Source organism: Polypterus senegalus, chromosome 3 (assembly GCF_016835505.1).
Source record: "Polypterus senegalus isolate Bchr_013 chromosome 3, ASM1683550v1, whole genome shotgun sequence".
Lineage (NCBI taxonomy): Eukaryota > Metazoa > Chordata > Cladistia > Polypteriformes > Polypteridae > Polypterus > Polypterus senegalus.
In genome coordinates, this window is record NC_053156.1 from 144,932,500 (window position 1) to 144,952,020 (window position 19,521).

Here is a 19,521-nt window from a genome sequence, read left to right on the forward strand (position 1 = left end):
ACACACAAAAACAAACAGTTCTTTAAAAACCAGAGGTTAAAACGTTTCTTACAGGAAGCAGTCTTCTAAAAGCAACAATAATCCCGGTGCTTCTTCTGTGCTAGCATCTCACCTGGTTCTCCCGACTAGGCTTTGCAGCAGGCGAGACGCTCTCTGCAGCTGCCCTCTTTAACTCACACACACACACAGGTCTGGAGACCTCCGGATCCTGGCTTCGGTCTAGCACTCATCCCAGGCCTGAGACTTGGACTCCTTAGTTTCCAGGACACTCACACCAAGGACCTCAACTCCAAGCCTCCCGACTCCCGCTGCCTTTCCGGCCTTCTGCGGCCAGTTGCCTTTCCCTGGTCACTCCCGCTACCTGCTCGTTCAGCGGGAGCAACTTCCAACTCTAATTCCTGGGTGTAGTCCCAACACCCAGGCTTCCTCGCAGCTGCCCGCGAGCGCTCGTTCGCCCACACGCTCCGCGTGTCTCTGTCTCTCTCACCGGCTTGCTTCCACGCTCCCTGTAACCTCTGTCCTTTTTTCTTTTTCATCTCCTCCCAACCGACTTGCGCTTCTTTTTATATTGCGAGGGGCCATAGCAGCTGCAGCACATTAGCCACTGGAACAATCACGGATGTGGGCAGTTCCTCACCTGTGCACTCAGTGAGAAACGCCCACACAGCAGATTGCCCCGTGGCTTGCTATGGCCCAACGCCCCCTCACTAAGCCACGAGCGCGGTGATCATTTATTTTAAAAAATGGCCTTTGCTAAGCGATCTGTGGACCCATAACACCACAGAGCTCCTTTTCAGTCACTCTTGATAGAGATCTCATCAGACCTTATTCTAATGCAAGGAATCTTGATGTTGTTTTTGATTCTTCTCTTTCTTTTTCCGCCCACATAAATTGCATTAAGAAACATTCTCACTTTCACCTCCATAACATATCCTGTGTCTGCTTATACCACTCCTTTTCTAATGCTGAGGAACTTGTCCATGCTTTTATCATATTCTGCATCAATTATTGTAACTTCCTCCTTCTAATCTTATATCACAGCTCCAGCTGATTCAGAACTCTACTGCAAGAGTCCTAACAAGAACCAGCAACAGTGAGCACATAACACCCATCCTAGTTTGCCTCCACTGGCTTCCTGTGTCTTACATAATTTAATATAAGATTGTATTATTAACATACAAAGCTTTAAATGGCCTTGCACCGAACAACTTCAGTGACTTTCTCCATCACTATGGACTATGGACTAAGGTCCTCTGATTCTGATTCTGACAATCTTCTTGTGCCCCGCACCTTCCTGTACTCTATGGTAGACAGGGACTTCAGCTGTATAGCACCCAGACTTTGAAATAACCTCTTAACATTAATTAGATCACCTGACTCCTTTCATTCTTTTTTTAAAAAAAAAAACCTGAAAACTCATCTGTTCATGAAGGCTTTTAACTTTATCTGGCATTCTGTCTCCTCTTTCAGTCTTGCTCTCTGTCCGGATGCTCATGATAAATTGTGTGTGTATTATATCACAAATGATGTTATTTGCTAGGCTTTCTTTTAGTATTAAATGTAGTATTTTACTCTGGATTATTGTATTTTATTCTATTTAATGCCTTTACATATCCTATATCCATCTGTTTTAGTGTTCTATTCAGGAAACCTTTACATCCAATGTTACATATACCTGCTGTTTCTTTCTGCCTTGAGCATCGGAAAGGTGCTATATAAATGAAATTTATAATTATTATTATTATAAATAGCACCTTTTAAGAAAAATGATCCATCCATTTTGACCAGGAGGTGTCTTGTGTTACACGTTTTTCTCCCCAGTATTTGGCTCATTTGGAAGCATCAGAAGAACCAATAAAGACAATGCAGTCTTGACAGTCACTCAGTAGCAATGGGAACATGTTACTTTGTTTGCTCCTTATGTTAAAGATGCCTTCAATAGTGTCGACAAAAACTTTTTAGAGGCTCAAAGGCCCCTTGTGTTTTCTGTCTGCCATCTGTAATGGTGGATTACTGTATATCGTGTATCTATTGTATGTATGAGGAGACCGTGTGAGTGCAAGTCCGACATCCTACAAATAAAAGACTTTCTACATGTTCACAGTTGCAGCAATAAAAGGTGCAGACTTCAAAAGACAAAAACTGGGCGTATGTAAAGCACTGTAATTCAAAAATGGGGTTAAAGCAAAGGAAGAGGCTAATGGTATTCCATCCATCCATCCAGACTCTCATCTACCACTGAATCCTCTTAATCCTGTTTGGGGTCACAGGGACAGCCACCAGCCTAAGCCCCTCATTCATACACACTAAATCATAATGTATAGTCACCAAGTAACTTAATACACATACGAGAAACCAGAGAAAAAGCCACACAGAAACAGGACGAGTATGCCAAGCGGGCAGAGACAGTAACTGGGAAGTACCCTGCCTCCTGGAGCAGTGAAACGGCAGCACTAACTGTTGTGCCGCCTGGCTTTTTAAATGTATTTTCAACTTGTTTATTTAATTGTGGTGCAAGTTATTTGCAGTTACTTCTTATTTCTTTCATTTTTCCCCAAAAGGAATTGATGGTATGAAAGAAGTAAGGGAAGCGGAGGGGAGCTGCAGAGGGTCACCTTGAGGCTGCTGACCTGCCAGAGATTGCAGAATAGCAGCAGTTTAGCCGCCACTAACTCGCCTGACGAAATGACACCCATTATACCGGAGACCCTCAGGACATCCACCCCTACTGTAGACTCTGAGGTATGATTATTCACCGTGTTTCTTTTAATTTGGTGCATTCCTTATAATTCAAATGACTCCAAACTTGTATTTGCTTTCACTCTTTAACTGTCTTCCAAGTTAGCTTGGTAATTCAAAACTTGTAAAGTTAAGTCATTTTTTTTTGTTCTCAAAAAGCAGCTGTGGCATAAAACTGGAAACAAGTCAAGTTGGCCCTGTCCCTATGATTCAGTCATGAAAGTTCATTTCTTAAGTGTACTGTTTTGGTTAGATAAAGAGATCTGGGCCCTTTCTGTCGAGTATTCATTCTTCTTATCTCTGACTGCCTTTTAATGCATTGAATGTGCAAAGCAAGAGTTCTTTTGATTTGAAATTTAAATGAAGCCATTCTAGGTCAGCATTTCTTTGTCTGTGCTAAGAATTTTAAATTACAAAGAAGAGCTCTGACAATAGGCTTCACTTCTGGAAGATTGGGCCCCCTGTTGTGAGTTGGCACTACGACTTGGCACAGTGGCACAGATCTAGACAGGACGGAGTTACAGCAGGGTGTTGTCGTCTTTGTCAGGTTTTTGTGCTGTCCTGTGACTGGAGTGACACTATTGTTGTTGACGAGTATCTCTGGGGAAATGCAGAAATAACAGTTTAGCTTGTTGGTAAGGTGCACTAACAAATAGGCACATAATTTTTGAAACAAATACTTTTTCATTTAAAAAGGGAAGGGTGGAAGAAACATTTAATATTCCCAGTCTGGGCGCCACCTTACTTCCTTTGTCTGTATGGATTTTTCACTTGTATCTGGATCCATAAGAGTGAGTGTGAATGCTCACTGAGCAGGCCACGTAAAAAGAGTGGTTCCTGCTTTGCACTAAATTCAGCTCAGAAATCAAGAGCATCACTTTATTATTATTGTGTAATAGACACATCACAGGAAACAAGTAAGACAAGCATCCAAGTAAGAACAGAGATTTGGACCAATTAGCCGAATCATTAGTGCTCGCCAAACATCCCGTGGTGACAGTCCCCAGGGGCACAGAGGATTAAGAGCTGAGGAAACATTTGGCTGAGAGATAACAGAAGCAAACAAGACTGCAGGCCACAGTGGAGTAAATGTAAACTGTAGACCCCATTCTAGGGTCCACAGAGTACCTGGGCAAAAATTTGATCCAGCTGAGGTGCAGGTACCTTCAGTTGTCTAGAAGCTAATTTTTGGGCTAGGTAAAAGCAAATGTCAGAATTCATGTTCTGTCTTTTGTGACAAATTCTATGACATTAGGCACCTAAACATTTTGTTGCCTGCCGCTAGAATAAGCTCTTTTTACTCTGACCTTGAATTCATTTAGTTTGTTACTGAATATTTAAGGCATAGTCCTCTTATTAGGCACAGTTGTACACTTTGCTGTTCTAGGCAAAACAGAACTGTGTTGTCCATTTTAAACTTGCAACATCACATCTGGCACTATGCGGTCAGGGACATATAGTAAATGTTCTAGCGCTATGGCACTACTCAGAAATAGGTTAGACAACAGAGATGGTGCCCAGCTTGAGCCCTGTAAAATTTCTGAATCTTTAATGAATGTTTGATATGCACATCCATTACCAATACAAATCTCTCAATGAAGGACAGTCTCTCTCTTATACGTCAACCGAAAAATTGGAGAAATATAGAGGAAAAAAAAAACTGCACAAATGATCAGGACTTGGTTTTGATTTTTTATAATTTCTCCATGGCCTCTAAAAATGACTGCAAGTTCGTTTTAAGAGTTTTAGAGGTTAAGGAATTTCATTTGTATTCAAACTTGGTACAATTTTAATGATGCTGAAAATAAATAACATTCTCCAGCACTGCCTTTATATATATATATATATATATATATATATATATATATATATATATATATATATATATATATACACTCACCTAAAGGATTATTAGGAACACCTGTTCAATTTCTCATTAATGCAATTATCTAATCAACCAATCACATGGCAGTTGCTTCAATGCATTTAGGGGTGTGGTCCCCGTCAAAACAATCTCCTGAACTCCAAACTGAATGTCAGAATGGGAAAGAAATGATGATTTAAGCAATTTTGAGCGTGACATGGTTGTTGGTGCCAGACGGGCCGGTCTGAGTATTTCACAATCTGCTCAGTTACTGGGATTTTCACGCACAACCATTTCTAGGCTTTACAAAGAATGGTGTGAAAAGGGAAAAACATCCAGTATGCGGCAGTCCTGTGGGCGAAAATACCTTGTTGATGCTAGAGGTCAGAGGAGAATGGGTCGACTGATTCAAGCTGATAAAGAGCAACTTTGACTGAAATAAGCACTCGTTACAACCGAGGTATGCAGCAAAGCATTTGTGAAGCCACAACACGCACAACCTTGAGGCGGATGGGCTGCAACAGCAGAAGACCCCACCGGGTACCACTCATCTCCACTACAAATAGGAAAAAGAGGCTACAATTTGTACGAGCTCACCAAAATTGGACAGTTGAAGACTGGAAAAATGTTGCCTGGTCTGATGAGTCTCGATTTCTGTTGAGACATTCAAATGGTAGAGTCAGAATTTGGCGTAAACAGAATGAGACCATGAATCCATCATGCCTTGTTACCACTGTGCAGGCTGGTGGTGGTGGTGTAATGGTGTGGGGGATGTTTTCTTGGCACACTTTAGGCCCCTTAGTGCCAATTGGGCATCGTTTAAATGCCACGGGCTACCTGAGCATTGTTTCTGACCATGTCCATCCCTTCATGACCACCATGTACCCATCCTCTGATGGCTACTTCCAGCAGGATAATGCACCATGTCACAAAGCTCGAATCATTTCAAATTGGTTTCTTGAACATGACAATGAGTTCACTGTACTAAAATGGCCCCCACAGTGACCAGATCTCCACCCAATAGAGCATCTTTGGGATGTGGTGGAACGGGAGCTTCGTGCCCTGGATGTGCATCCCACAAATCTCCATCAACTGCAAGATGCTATCCTATCAATATGGGCCAACATTTCTAAAGAATGCTTACAGCACCTTGTTGAATCAATGCCACGTAGAATTAAGGCAGTTCTGAAGACGAAAGGGGGTCAAACACCGTATTAGTATGGTGTTCCTAATAATCCTTTAGGTGAGTGTACATATATTTTTTTTTTAATGGTGTTTAGATCTGGGCCTGGAAGGATACCCGGGTTGGCCATCACTCATTCCCTGGCTAAGGAGTGAGAGATATGGAAGCAATGGTGACATCAGGGCCTTTAAAGTTCACCCTGTAAATCCAGATCTCTGGTCTTAGCACCTGACGTTGAGACTTAAACAAGTATGTTTAACTGTTGCAGGCCACTGTCTCTCAGACATGTTATCTGACATCACCAACCCTGCTTAGCTCCACAATGAAACCCCTAAGTTGATCCTGCACCAAAGAGGTAAGAATCTACACCAAAATAATATTAAAAGAATTTAGCTTATTTATTTATTTATTTATTTTTTAGCATTTGATTGATTTGATTGATTGATTGAATCAAATAACATTCCATACAAGCAAGTTAAGTTTAACAAAACTAGGCTCGAAACAAATCAACCCCCACCCATGAGAAAGGAGCTAGGCGAGCAGAGTAAAACTTTAATAGTAGGTAAAATAAATCAATTGATAAATTAATCATTTAATAAAATAAATAGAACTAAAAAGAGGGGAGTGTAACCAGAATATGAGTTTAATATGTCACTGGGCTCCGTGCAAATATTTTAAATCAGCTTTTCTTTTACTTCCACTCACATGCACAGCTGAGCCAGATTTAGTACAGGGGCCCAACATTTACAAGTGCAAGGCAAACCATTTTAAGACAAGACAAGTTAAGGACAACTGTGAAATGGGCAACATGCACAATTTCTGTGTTTCAAACTCAGCATGAAATTGTATCCTCTCTTTGCCTTGTTTGGAATTGTATTATTCACATAAGTGGTGGCCTGCACGTGGAGAAAGAGTATAAAGCCTTGGAACATTGCCCGGCACACGTTTGAAGCCAACGGACAGATGGGAGAATAGTGTAGTAAAGGCAATTACAATTTGTTCGTCCTTCTCCACTTTACGCCCATCTGGAAGAACACCAAACACAGCTGTTAATGGGTTAGGAGGGATTGTTACACCAAGGCTGTCTGAAAGGCATTTAAAGACTTTGGTCCAGAATGATGTTAATTTGGTGCAGGCCCAGAACATATGGCCCAATGAGGCTTGAGCTCGATTGCAGCATTCTCAGGTTGGATCTTGCCCTGGAAACATTTTAAACAATTTTAAATGAGACAGATGCGCTCAATATATCATTTTAAGTTGAATAATTGTATGCTTTGCACATATGGACCTCGAGTGAATTCTGTGCATTGCTACTTTACACTCCTTTTCTGAGATGTTGAGTGAGAAATCCTTTTCCCACTGTACTCTGGGAACTTTGAAAGGGAGGGACTGTAAAAAGTTTTTATACATTATAGAAATGCTATGTGAGTCCTTAAAACTATTTTTTCTGGCATAGAGGTAGGTGGGAGGTGAGAGAAATTGGGAAGGTTCTGTTTAACAAAGTTTCAAATTGGAGGTAGTGAAAGAAATGTGTTGCTGGAAAGTTAAATTTGGAGTGTAATTGTTTGTAGGATGCAAAGATGTTTTCTATGTATAGATTTCTAAATGATTTAATCCGGAATGTTTTCCAGACATTAAAAACTGCATACGTTTGAGAGGGTGGAAAAAGGTTATTCTTGTGCAGAGGTGCCATAGATAAAGGCTTCTCTATCTAAAAATACTACCTACATTGGTTCCATATTCTGAGTGAGTGAAGCACAATTGGATTGTTAGTATATAAAATATGAAAAAAATGTAGCTTTTTATTCAAACACAGAAAGGATTAAATACAAAATATAAGTAATAATAAATTCAACTAATTCAGTAACAGTATCACAGTTTCAGACTTTCTTCTATATCCTCAAGATGAATCTTTTTAGATTTCCGTTCTACTTATATTAAAAAATATTTGCTCCAAGTTGTGTAGATCTTCCTAACTCCTGTTCCTACCTGGACTTTCCTTTCTAGGATGATACTTTTTATATTAACAGTTTCTTAGCAATAAATTGCACAAATAATATATTTGCTGATTTTTAATTTTTATTTCTACTTTCATGCCTTATACACTTCATACCTATTATCTAAAAAGCAGATTAAATAACTATTTCAAGCATGGCACTTGAGTAAATCCCGACTGTAAATCCTGGTCAATCCAAGGGTTCAAATCTTTCAAGAATATGATGCAAACGCAAAGTGGACTGAATATGAACACACTAACAGGAATTAAAATTAAATGTTAGAGTTCTGTTCTTTTTCATTTTCCTATAATTTTGGTATGTGATAATATCTCACCATTGTCCTTTTGGTCACTATGATGTTGTGTGCTGCTTGGTGGTGTAGCTACTCCTTTTATTATAAAAAGTCTCCCATTCACTTGGATGTACTTTGGGGTCATTAGACTTGAGAGAATTTAGCTGAGGACAGTATTTAGCATGTTTTAACTTTGATTATTATTTCAATGTCTTAAGCACTAGAGTCTCCTTTATAGGACAGTACTAACGAAGAATGGGTGATATTGCTGCACTTATTATACTCTCAGAGTTATTAAAGTGCCTTCCAGAAATGTAAATACAAGTGTCAGATTGCAGTATTTCATTATTTTTAGGTGCATTCACATATAACATGAAAAGTACCTACAGTCAACATATCTGTCTGTCTCTCTGTCCACATGAAACAACTCGAATTCATGGACACTTATTGTGCAAGGAAATGTTTCAAAATAATTTGGTTTGTTCAGGTATCTTGAACAGAGTGCATTTTACACATTTTTGACATTTCAAAAACTTCTGTTAAAAAACACTAGTAAATTTTCAGGCTCATTTATCTTAAAACAGAGAAACACTGTATGCAATTTCCATTACGGATTAGTTTACTGTTCACCATGAAAGAGATCCTCAGTACAGTACAAGGGATGGCAGCAGTTTCTGTAGACCTTACTATATGAATTCACTTTTCTTGCTGTTTTATATTGTACCAGATAAATTTTCTCACCTTTGTGGCAATCAAAGTAAAAACTGCAAGCAACTTATCTAGAAATGAATAAAAGAGAAAATGAACTTCATAAGCATGGCTCATTGATATACAGGTGAATAAATCTGTACTCATTATTTACATGGCCTCACCAGTGCTTTACCTTCTGATTCAGAATTTTTCTGATACAATATTTGAGCATTAAAGTGCCAAAATGACCTGCCATTGTGGCCTACGATTTAACTTTTAAGTCTTCAACAGAGATGTTCCATCTACTCAATCTACTTCTGGTAGTTAGTTAAAAAAAATATATTTAAGCAATATAAACTACAATTAGTTTAATTGTATAACCAAAACTTTACAACAGAACATCATTCAATGCAATTTTAATATCACTTCCATTAGAATCTGCTGTCTTTGAAAGCTATTTCTGCCACCCCAAGTGTGGAATAGTCTTTTAGTGGTAATATGGTTATTGCACATAAAGTGCTTTGGTATGCTTTCCATATTAAAGTCTAGCATCTATCTTAGAAATAGTAGAAAAGGGTTAATGAAAGTCAGAAACTTGTTCGAGCATATCAGGAAAGCAGATAAAGGTCAAATGAGCAACAAAGAACAAGAAGGTCCTGGCTGATGGTTCAAAACATTGGCTATTATGTACTCAGTAAGACTTGACAGATGTCACACATACAGGTACTCAAGAAGTATTGAAAAGTATCGTAAGGATCAAGAATATACAGTAGTGAAATGAGACTTTTATTTTAGGGAATGTAAGCTAGTTATACTCTCTGCTAAAAACATTTAATATCTATTAACCAATTAGAGTAAATATTCAGATTCAAGACATTGAACCAATCAGAGTAAATGTCAGATGGATATGTAAACATTAATTCCGTACTGTTATGTAAATTCAGCTATTTATAAATATATCTCTCTCTGCCTTTACTTCATGACCATTGTATCACAGGCTGCTGTCAGGAAGCATCTCCCTCTTCATGAAGTGAAATTAAAGACAAAATGGACAACCTTCCTCCTGCCTGGTTCTTCTGGTTGATTATTAACAGATATATATTTCAGGTAATAATTTCTTCCACACAAGCCTATGTGGACTCCATTTTTAATTACCTGATATTGTAAAATGATATTGAAAAACATATATTTTGTATAGTTAACCAACATACAGTATATAATTTCTGTACATTCCGTTCTCACGGTATTGTTTAATATGACTCACTGTTAATATAAAGTAATTGAACAAAAATGAAACAACCAACTGCTTGATGAAATGATTAAACAAAAGTTAAAAATACACCAACTTTAAGCAGTTACCTAACTCCATGAATTCAACCGAATGCTTCTATCTTAAACATGGTATTACAAATTAGTTTGCATGAAGAAATAGGATAACATAAAATTAATTTTCATCAATAACAATCTCAACCCCACAGGATGCCAGAGTTTAAAGCAATGAAACAATCCTGGGTGGGTGCAAGTTGATCACAGAGGGCAACAATTCATGTTATACCATCTCAGAGTCACTATTTAATTCAAAGCATATGTCTTCACGATGTGCAAGGAAGACAAAAGTATCTGGAAAAAACACAGGCAGAAAGTGGAGAGCTCATACAGACAAGAGCCCATTGAATTTAAACCATGTCTCCTTCTATTATCAACTATTGTTAGCCAATAGGAAAAAGAGCATCAATCCATAACACTGTTTTCTCTATGACAAGCTCCATGTCTCTTTGACTCCAACTATACCCACTCTGTACATGTTTCCCGTCATGCTAGTGTAATATGTAGAAGTTTCTGAGGCTAAAGGACTGTGTCATTGATTTGGATGACAGTAACACTGGAGCACCATAAGGAACAGTCTGTACACCTCAGACTTTATATATAACATCAGGTCATGTCAGTTGCAGAAATTCTCGGATGATTCTGCTCTTATGGGGTGTATTGATAAGGGGGATGAGAGAGAGTTTAAGAGTTAGGTGGAGAACTTTGTTTCTTGGTACAGAATGAATAGTCTATAACTTAACATCAGCAAAACCAAGGAACTGGCTATTGACTTGCACTGCACCAAGAAGCCTCAATGTCCTGTCACTATTCATGGCGTGGATGTAGGAGGTGGTCCACTCCTACAAGTACTTTGGAATCCACATTAATGACAGGTTGGACTGGTCTCAGAACACAGAGGAACTATGTAAGAAATGACAGAGCAGGCTCTTTTTCCTTAGAAGTCTATGTTCCTTTAATGTGGAAAGTGACATCCTTTGCATCTTCTATAACTCTGTGATGGCCAGGTGATTTTCTATGCTGGGGTGTGCTGGGCTGGTAACATCATTTCAAGAGAGGCAAACCAAATCAACAAGCCAATTAAAAGGGTAAACTCAGTTATGGGACACACTGTGAATCCCCTGGAGGTCATAGTGATGGAGAGAATGAAAATAAAACTGTGTGCCATTATGAAAAATGCTCTGAAACACTAACACTGAATACTTTAAGCCAAAGAATTATTCAGCAGATGTTTGTCAAGAAACAGTGTGCAAAAGAAGTCATGGATGGTTACAGTTTATGTGCACAAGGACTTATACCCCTAGAAAAAAACAGAACCAGTCATATAGGTTATGGGAAAGAAATCACACTTACATTAACACATTTAAAACTTCAAAATTGGTACAAACTACACAAGTACAATCACTTTTTTAAGTTTGTTTGTATTGTGCCAAATAATCACTTTCTTGATTTTCAAATAAGTTAGAAAACATATGTATATGTATGTATGTGTAACAATCATTTGTATTTGGGCATTGAGATAACTGTTTTGAATGTTGGCGCATTATTTTATTTTTATTTACTTCATCAAATATACAGATGTCACATTTTTGTAACAGGAGTGTTGTGTATGTCATGTTATAATGGTCTACTTAGACTGCCACATGTGACTCTACTGCTGTGTTAGTATCTTGTCCTGACTACTGAGATCTTTTTGCCAACAGGATTGGCAGTCAGACGAAGAAAAGAAGAAAAAACTGTATACAGAGTATACCAGCCTCTTTCAAAATAAATGAAATCCGTAATTGAAGTCACACAGAATGGTTCTCTGTTTTAAGGATAGGTGACATGCAAGAAGACTCCATAAAACAGAGAAACATTCTGTGTGACTTCAATTATGGGTTAGTTTACTGTTTCTAATTTATTTTGCTTTGGATGCGATGCTTTGAATTATTGCATTTGTTGTTTATTAATATATTTGCTTTAGCTGTGGCATTAGAAACACTTTAAAGAAACTTATTTTAGCAAAATAGTGTAGCTATTAGGGCAGACTAGGCCCGATTGGCCACCCAAAGAACTTTGCCCATGGTCTTGCATGTTTTCTTTCATGGAAAACTACTAAAGCTTTTATCAGTGCTTTTGATTTTTTGTGAGTATTTATCTTCTTCCTAACAAAGTTAGCTGACATGCTCTGTTTACACCACTACAGAAGATGATTCAATCACATGATTCATTTTACAGCTTAAGTCCTTTACTCACAGATTGGCCAAGAAAATTCCAAGAATGCTCAGGTCACTTGCCATGTTCTCGTTACAAACTAGTAGCCAAAATTAAGTGTGCTTGAGATCAACAATATGCCCCTTTATCCAGTATTCCGGATAATCACCTTGCTCAGATGTGGTGTTTTCTCTAGCGTGATTTTCAAAATGTTTTGCATCCATAACTTGATGAACAGATGGGTGGACATATTTTTTCCCATATATGAAACTGTCCTATCAGAAATCCTCAAATTTTGCTAACCTGTGAATGAATATGCTTCTTAAAATTAGATATTTTTCTTTTGTATCCTCCATGGATTTGAGAAATGAGAAAAGTGTGCTGCAAATCTTATGAGAAGCACCTGTTTGTAGAGAGCACACGCCTAGATGTCAGAACAGTTCTAGGATGTACAGTAAGTCTGTATACTCAGGACTGAACCTTTATACACATGGATAGAAACGCAAACATCGAACAACAATTGCAGAAGGCTATGAATGTGGTTTGAAGAACAAAATACAACACTTAAACTGTTAGCTAGGAATGTGTTGAACTGAACGTCTTACATTAGGTATAACACCATGGAGAATGTGGATACCATTCACACTAAACCCATAACCACATGTTGTGATGTGAAATTTTGTATACAAGTTGATAAATATTTTGTATGTCTTTATTTGTAACTTAGACAAAGCAATGTAATATTAGTGTTACATTATATTACCAAACTGATGAAAGACCATCTCACACACCATGAACGGAAAAGCACAACACAATGAAGGGGAAAGCTCGGCAGCCGTATTGAGACAGGCGTGCAGCCTGTTCTGAAGAAAGCTGGCCACAAAACGATGCCTTAACGAGACATTTTAAGTAACTAACAAGTCTGTGTGCTGCTTGAAACTGCACATCACCATTTATCAGGTTGTATGGTTGCCAATATTCAGATGTACTTTCAATATTGTTATTATTTATGAATATTATCAATAATATATTGTTCAAATTGTAACTTAACTCCTGCTTGTCTTTTACTACACCTTATTGCCAGAGGTTATACATGTAGAAGGGAAGGAGGGGAGAAGTTATATGGTGCAGTACCTTATAAACAATGGTAAGTCTATAGTGAGATTTGAGGCATTCTGACAAAGGCTACACATTAATAATACAAAAGGGAAAAGTAGAGTAATATATCACTCTACCAAGACAAAACACCACATTAACGTTGCAACCTTAAATTCTAAATTCTAACCTAAAACTTCCCAAACATCATGTCACTGTGGCTATTAAATCTGAAAACTGCATGGTGCATGAGCAGTGTACAGTCAGGGGTGTTATTAAGATGTTGGATTTCTGTGGAAATTTATCAAGTTCGCCAGTGCGGGAAGTGGGTTGGGACAGGATGGATATGTGTGTGGTCAAATATCTGACCCCGCCCATGTAATGTTATTCTCATTTGCATGGTTAGATGTGGGCAGGTCAGAGCTAAACAACACAGACACGATCCCACCCAAATCCCATGTCCCACAGGAGGGTCTTCTCTGAAGTTTGCATTCTGAGGTCACCAATGAATTGCATGTTATTTTTTTCTTTCTTTGTTAAAGGGCTGTTGTGGAATGCCACTTTCAGAAAGTGTTTGGTTTTATCTTCAACCAGATGCACATGCATAATAGACTGCATTAAAAATTATTCAATTCTTTAATGTGATCTCTTGAATAGAATACTATGTATGTGCATTCTACTCATAACAATAGTTCACCTCTTGACACCTGTGAACTCAGACAGAAAAAACATCAAAACAAAACTACTCATCCACTCATTCACAGCTGGACAGTGCATTACATGCAAAGTTGAAAACAGTTGATTCAAACTGAGAAAAATATATTTTAAAAAGTGTATGAGCAGTTTTTTTACAGTGCTTTCCTCTCAGCTCTACTCCTTTAGCCCATTCACTTTCGAGGACAGCCATTTTAGTCACTGGGGATCTGCTCTGGAAATGCAGCTCTGTAATCCACTGTTTACTTTTTATACCTGCGTCACATGGTTTAGGAATTGTTCAGTCCAAGATTGCAAAGCCCTGCAGGGAGCGCATCTTAAGGTCAGATGTGAGATGTGACATTTTTTTAGAGACAAATACATCCTCAGTGGTGTCTGCAAAAACACTCTAGGAAACTCTGAAGGCATTTTTAAGAGGATATTTCTACCATCAAAATAAATTTGAAACCAAGAAGGCATCCGAGATAATCAGAGAAATTACCAGAATAGATCAAGAAAACACATGGTTTCCAAATGAGGCACTTTAAAGGAAAAGACAGGCTGTGCAATCAGAACTCATCCTCTTGACAACAAAAGAAATGGAACAACTTATTTTTAAGTCGCGACATCATTACTATGAACACGGAGAGAAGGCTAATAAGATTTTAGCTCAACAAATCCACAAGCAGGAAGTTTACAATGCAATCCCAGCAATTACCAACACAGATGGAGACAAAATCATTAACCATAAAAATATAATGCACACATTTAGACACTACTATAAGTCCTTATATTGTACTCAGTTTAAAGAAGACAAGACACAATTTATTGTGTTTTTCGATGCATTATAGAAACCACAGCTAGATACTCTCAGTAAGTTAGCTCCATTTTAATCAGCAACATTGATAGAAGCCAGAGATAATAAAATTCTACCTCAAACGTTTTGCAAAACATTAACAATTTTCCTAAGAAAAATAAGGACTTACTACAATGTGCATCATACAGACCAGTCTCACTTCTGAATAATGATGTTAAGATACTCTCCAAAGTTCTTGCTAGGAGGATTGAGAAAGTGTTTCCTTCGTTAAGGCAAAAACGGTGTGAACTTGAACTCGGACACAGACAGACGGACATCGTAATTCTCACCCAACACACGTTTATTTACAGAGTTTATATTTACAACTCAGTGCACGTCCCAGTGCCTCTTGCACCGTTCCCCCAACTGTCCAGGCCACACAAGTCCAATGCCTTTCTCCTGCCCGCCTCCAGTCCTCTCTCCAGCTCTGTCCGCTTCCACCCGACATCCGCCAATGACTGGAGGGAGGCGGCCCCTTAAATAGGCACCCAGATGGGCTCCAGCTGCTTCCCGGCATTCGTTTATAGCCACACCCCAGTGTGGCAGAAGTGCCGGCTGCGCACCCGGAAGCCGTCCGGGTGTCCCCGGTTGTCTTCCCCCCAGCACTTCCTGGTGTGGCGGAAGTGCTGGGCTCCCGGGATATTTAGGCACTGGGGCGCCGCCTGGCGGTGGCCACGGGCCCCTACAGGGGTGGGCTTCCAAGCCCTTCACCCGAGGCCCCCAACATAACCAGGACGGACGCCCCCTTGCGGTCTGGAGGAGGCACAAGCCCTCCTCCGGTCCTCCTGGGCGTCCCAGATGGGCTCCACAACGGATTTACTAAAGGCAGACAGTTAGCTTCAAATCTTCATTGCCTATTTAATGTAATATATTCACCCACAAAGTCGTAACACCCTGGAGATCTTATTATCTTTGGATACAAAAAAAGCATTCAATATGGTTGAATGGGACTACCTATTGACTACATTGTACAAATTTGGGTTTAGCCTGAACATATGTGCATGGATCAAACTACTGTATACCAATCCAGAGGCTTCAGTTTGTATTAACAACATTATTTTAGATTACTTCAAACGAGAACGTAGTACTAGACAAGAATGCCTCCTATCACCACTGCTATTTGCAATTGTCATTGAGCCAACTGGCTGTTCAGTTTCGAAATGCTTATGAAGTAAAGGGGATTATCATAGAAGAACTTGAACAGAAAATAGCATTATATGCAGATTATATGGTGCCATATAAATCATATCTACAAAATTCTGTGCCTGCAGTCCTAACAGCACTAACAGAATTTCAAAACATGTCTGGACTCCAAATTAATTTAAATAAAAGTATGTTTTTTCCACTGAACTCTCAAGCACACAATACTAGTAAGTTCGAATGGGCTGCAACACTTCCAGCAACATCACACTGAGCACTGGAGTGCCGCAGGGCTGCGTGCTTAGTCCACTGCTGTTCACCCTGCTGATTCACGACTGCACAGCCTACGCACAACACCAACTACATCATCAAGTTTGCTGATGATATGACAGTGCTGGGACTAATAAGCAGGGATGATGAAACAGCATACAGAGATGAGGTGGAACGGCTGTCTGCATGGTGTGAAGACAACAATCTATCTCTCAATGTTGACAAGACAAAAGAGATAATCGTGGACTTCAGAAAATCACATCCTGCCCACATCCCACTCAGCATCAACTGTTTAGATGTTGAGACTGTTAGGAGTACCAGCAGAGCCCAGCAGAGACTACACTTCCTGAGGTGGCTGAAGCGAGCAAGTCTTCCCCCTTCCATCCTCACCATGTTCTACAGAGGCACCATTGAGAGTGTTCTGACCAGCTGCATCACTGTCTGGTATGGCAACTACAACGTATCCAACCGCAAGCACCTGCAAAGGATAGTGAAGACAGCAGAGATATTATTGGGGTGCCTCTCCTTTCACTACAGGACATATTCTACAAACAAAGAGTCCGCAAGGCCTGCAGCATTGTGCAGGACCCCTTACACCCCTCACATAAACTTTTCACACGTCTGCCATCCAAGAGAAGATACTGCAGCATCAAAGCCAGATCTGCCAGGCTGCAGGGGAGTTTTTACCCCCAAGCTGTCAGACTCCTTAACAACATGCTGTCCCCTGGTATCTTCCACACTGCTTCAGCCACCTCTAAAAACAGAACTTTTATACATGCAAGCCACTTTCCTGCAAAGGCGAGTGTGCATGTAGAAAAGAACTGAAAATCTCATACTGACCTTTAAGTATTTTGACACTCTTGATATCCTTCGGCTGTGAAACATTCTGACCTGTCACTGTTTACACATGTCTTAAACAACTATTATCATACACTGATAATTTCTGTATTATCTATATATATTTATTATATTACATATCTATTGACTATATTTATGTATCTAGATTGCAAATACCATACATTGCATCAATGTTCATATTACTAACTACACGTCAATATTGCTGCTACTTCTTTGTCTTGTCTTTGTACAACGTCTTGTTTGTGTTTTAATTTTACATTTTAATTTTATTTTTAATTTATTATTTGCACGTCATGTTACACTGTGGACCCTGAGCTTCGCAATTTCGTCTACCTATATACTTGTATATGGTTTAGATGACAATAAAGTTTACTTTGACACTTTCCCTGTTATCATCGCAGACCAGTTTAAATGACTAGGGGTAAACAACACAAATAAACATAAAGCTCTTTATCAACAAAATTTTACTGTCTGCGTGGAAAAACAAGGTGTGCATAGATGGTCTACCCTCAGTCTCACTTTAGCAGGGAGAATTAACATTGTCAAGATAAATATAATTTCTAAGCTTCTTTTTTATTTTAAAGCATCCCCATATACATTAGATTCAACCATAACTTTAACAATTTGGAATTTAAAACATCCACGCATCCAAAAGGTGAGTTTACATCATTCAAAAGCAGAAGGTGGCATGGCTCTACCTAATTTTCAATTTTAATACTGGGTGGAAAACATACAAGCTATAAACACCTGCGGCCTCATGTATAAACGGTGCGTATGCACAGAAATGTTATGTAAGAACTTTTCCATGTTCAAATCGCGATGTATAAAACCTAAACTTGGCGTAAAGCCACGCACTTTTCCATGGTACCTCATAACTTGTCGTACGCAAGTTCTCCACTCGGTTTTGCAGACTGGCGGCAACCAGCGTCATAGAAGTGCTACTGTTCCTGTGTGGTTACTCTTTTATTTTCCTGTCGCGGCTTTATAAATACACTGAAACTAACCGCATATTGTTTATTAGTGTAATGCATCTAACTGTAATTAACTTGTAATAATATAATGGTACACGGAATAGCCATAGTATTCCAAATAATAATAATAATTCTTCTTCTTCTTCTTCTTCTTGATCATCTTTCTCCATATTACTCTCACTGCACCACTCGGAATATTTATATCACTGTATCTGAGTGAGGAATCACAGCAGCAGCTGATCGGAAAGAGAATTATCAGTATACAGTATCAAGCACACACTGTCTCAGCCACGGCAAAACGTTTCAAAGCCTTTTTTGTATGGACCGCAGTTCAGAAACAGTTTCATCCCAAGAACTTTAAATGCACTTAATCAAATGATCCTTGCAGAACTGTTTGTATTTATAAGTACAATCACCCCACTGTAAACTTGCACTACAGTTATAATATTACACAACCTGAGCCACTTTATAAAGCGTGTATTTACATATGATGACGATATCATTTTTAAGATGAAATGCAGCAAAATATGTTTATTATACAGATAAAACTTTACCTTAATTTAAATAATCTATATTCTTCACTGGGACTGGCGTGAAGGATAGAATAATTAAACATGTACTACGAAGATATTTCAATGTTCCCTAAATGTTTTGAAGAATCAGCGCTCTAAGCTTACAGATAGCTTAACGTCTATTACAGAGCTGATTGTGTGGCGATCGGTTACTTGGAGAAAGAAAAGCAAGGACTGCAGGGGCGGCCACACCAATATATATATACTAATAAAAGGCAAAGCCCCCACTGATTGACTGACTGACTGACTCACTCACTCATCACTAATTCTCCAACTTCCCATGTAGGTAGATGGCTGAAATTTGGCAGGCTCATTCCTTACAGCTTACTTACAAAAGTTAGGCAGGTTTCATTTCGAAATTCTATGAGTAACGGTCATAACTGGAACCTACTTTCGTATACTGTATACGGCCATAGTGGGCAGCTCAATCGCCTTGTGAGGCGGAGTTGCATCTTCCGTCTCGCATCATCACGCCTCCCACGTAATTGAGTGCCTGCCCATATAAGGCCATCCCTCAGCGGCAATCCAATAGAAACACTCTGCCACTAAATATTCAGACGAAGATGAGATGGTCAGGGTGGTGTTTGACACAAACTCAACGAAACTGCGAGAGAAACTTTTAAGTGCCGGGTCTTAGCTAACATTAAATAAAGCCGTGGACATCGCAAGATCGCATGAGATAGCACAGGCACAGCTCAGAAGCTTCGATGCATGTACTCCGAGCAGCTCATGTGAACTGACTATGAACACAGTACGCAGAGAACAAGCAAAACCTCTAA

The 19,521-nt window shown here is 39.1% G+C and overlaps 1 long non-coding RNA gene across 2 annotated transcripts in view; it reads left to right on the plus strand.

The window, feature by feature from the left end:
• Positions 1–19,521, plus strand: part of LOC120525601 — a 106,858-nt gene that overhangs the window by 12,306 nt on the left and 75,031 nt on the right. The window contains exons 2-4 of one of the 2 annotated variants that reach the window (XR_005632980.1): positions 2,562–2,742; positions 6,055–6,141; positions 9,763–9,889. This is a non-coding gene — a long non-coding RNA (uncharacterized LOC120525601). Of the gene's footprint in view, positions 1–2,561; positions 2,743–6,054; positions 6,142–9,762; positions 9,890–19,521 lie in introns of those variants that run through there. The other variant, XR_005632981.1, reaches the window with a different exon arrangement.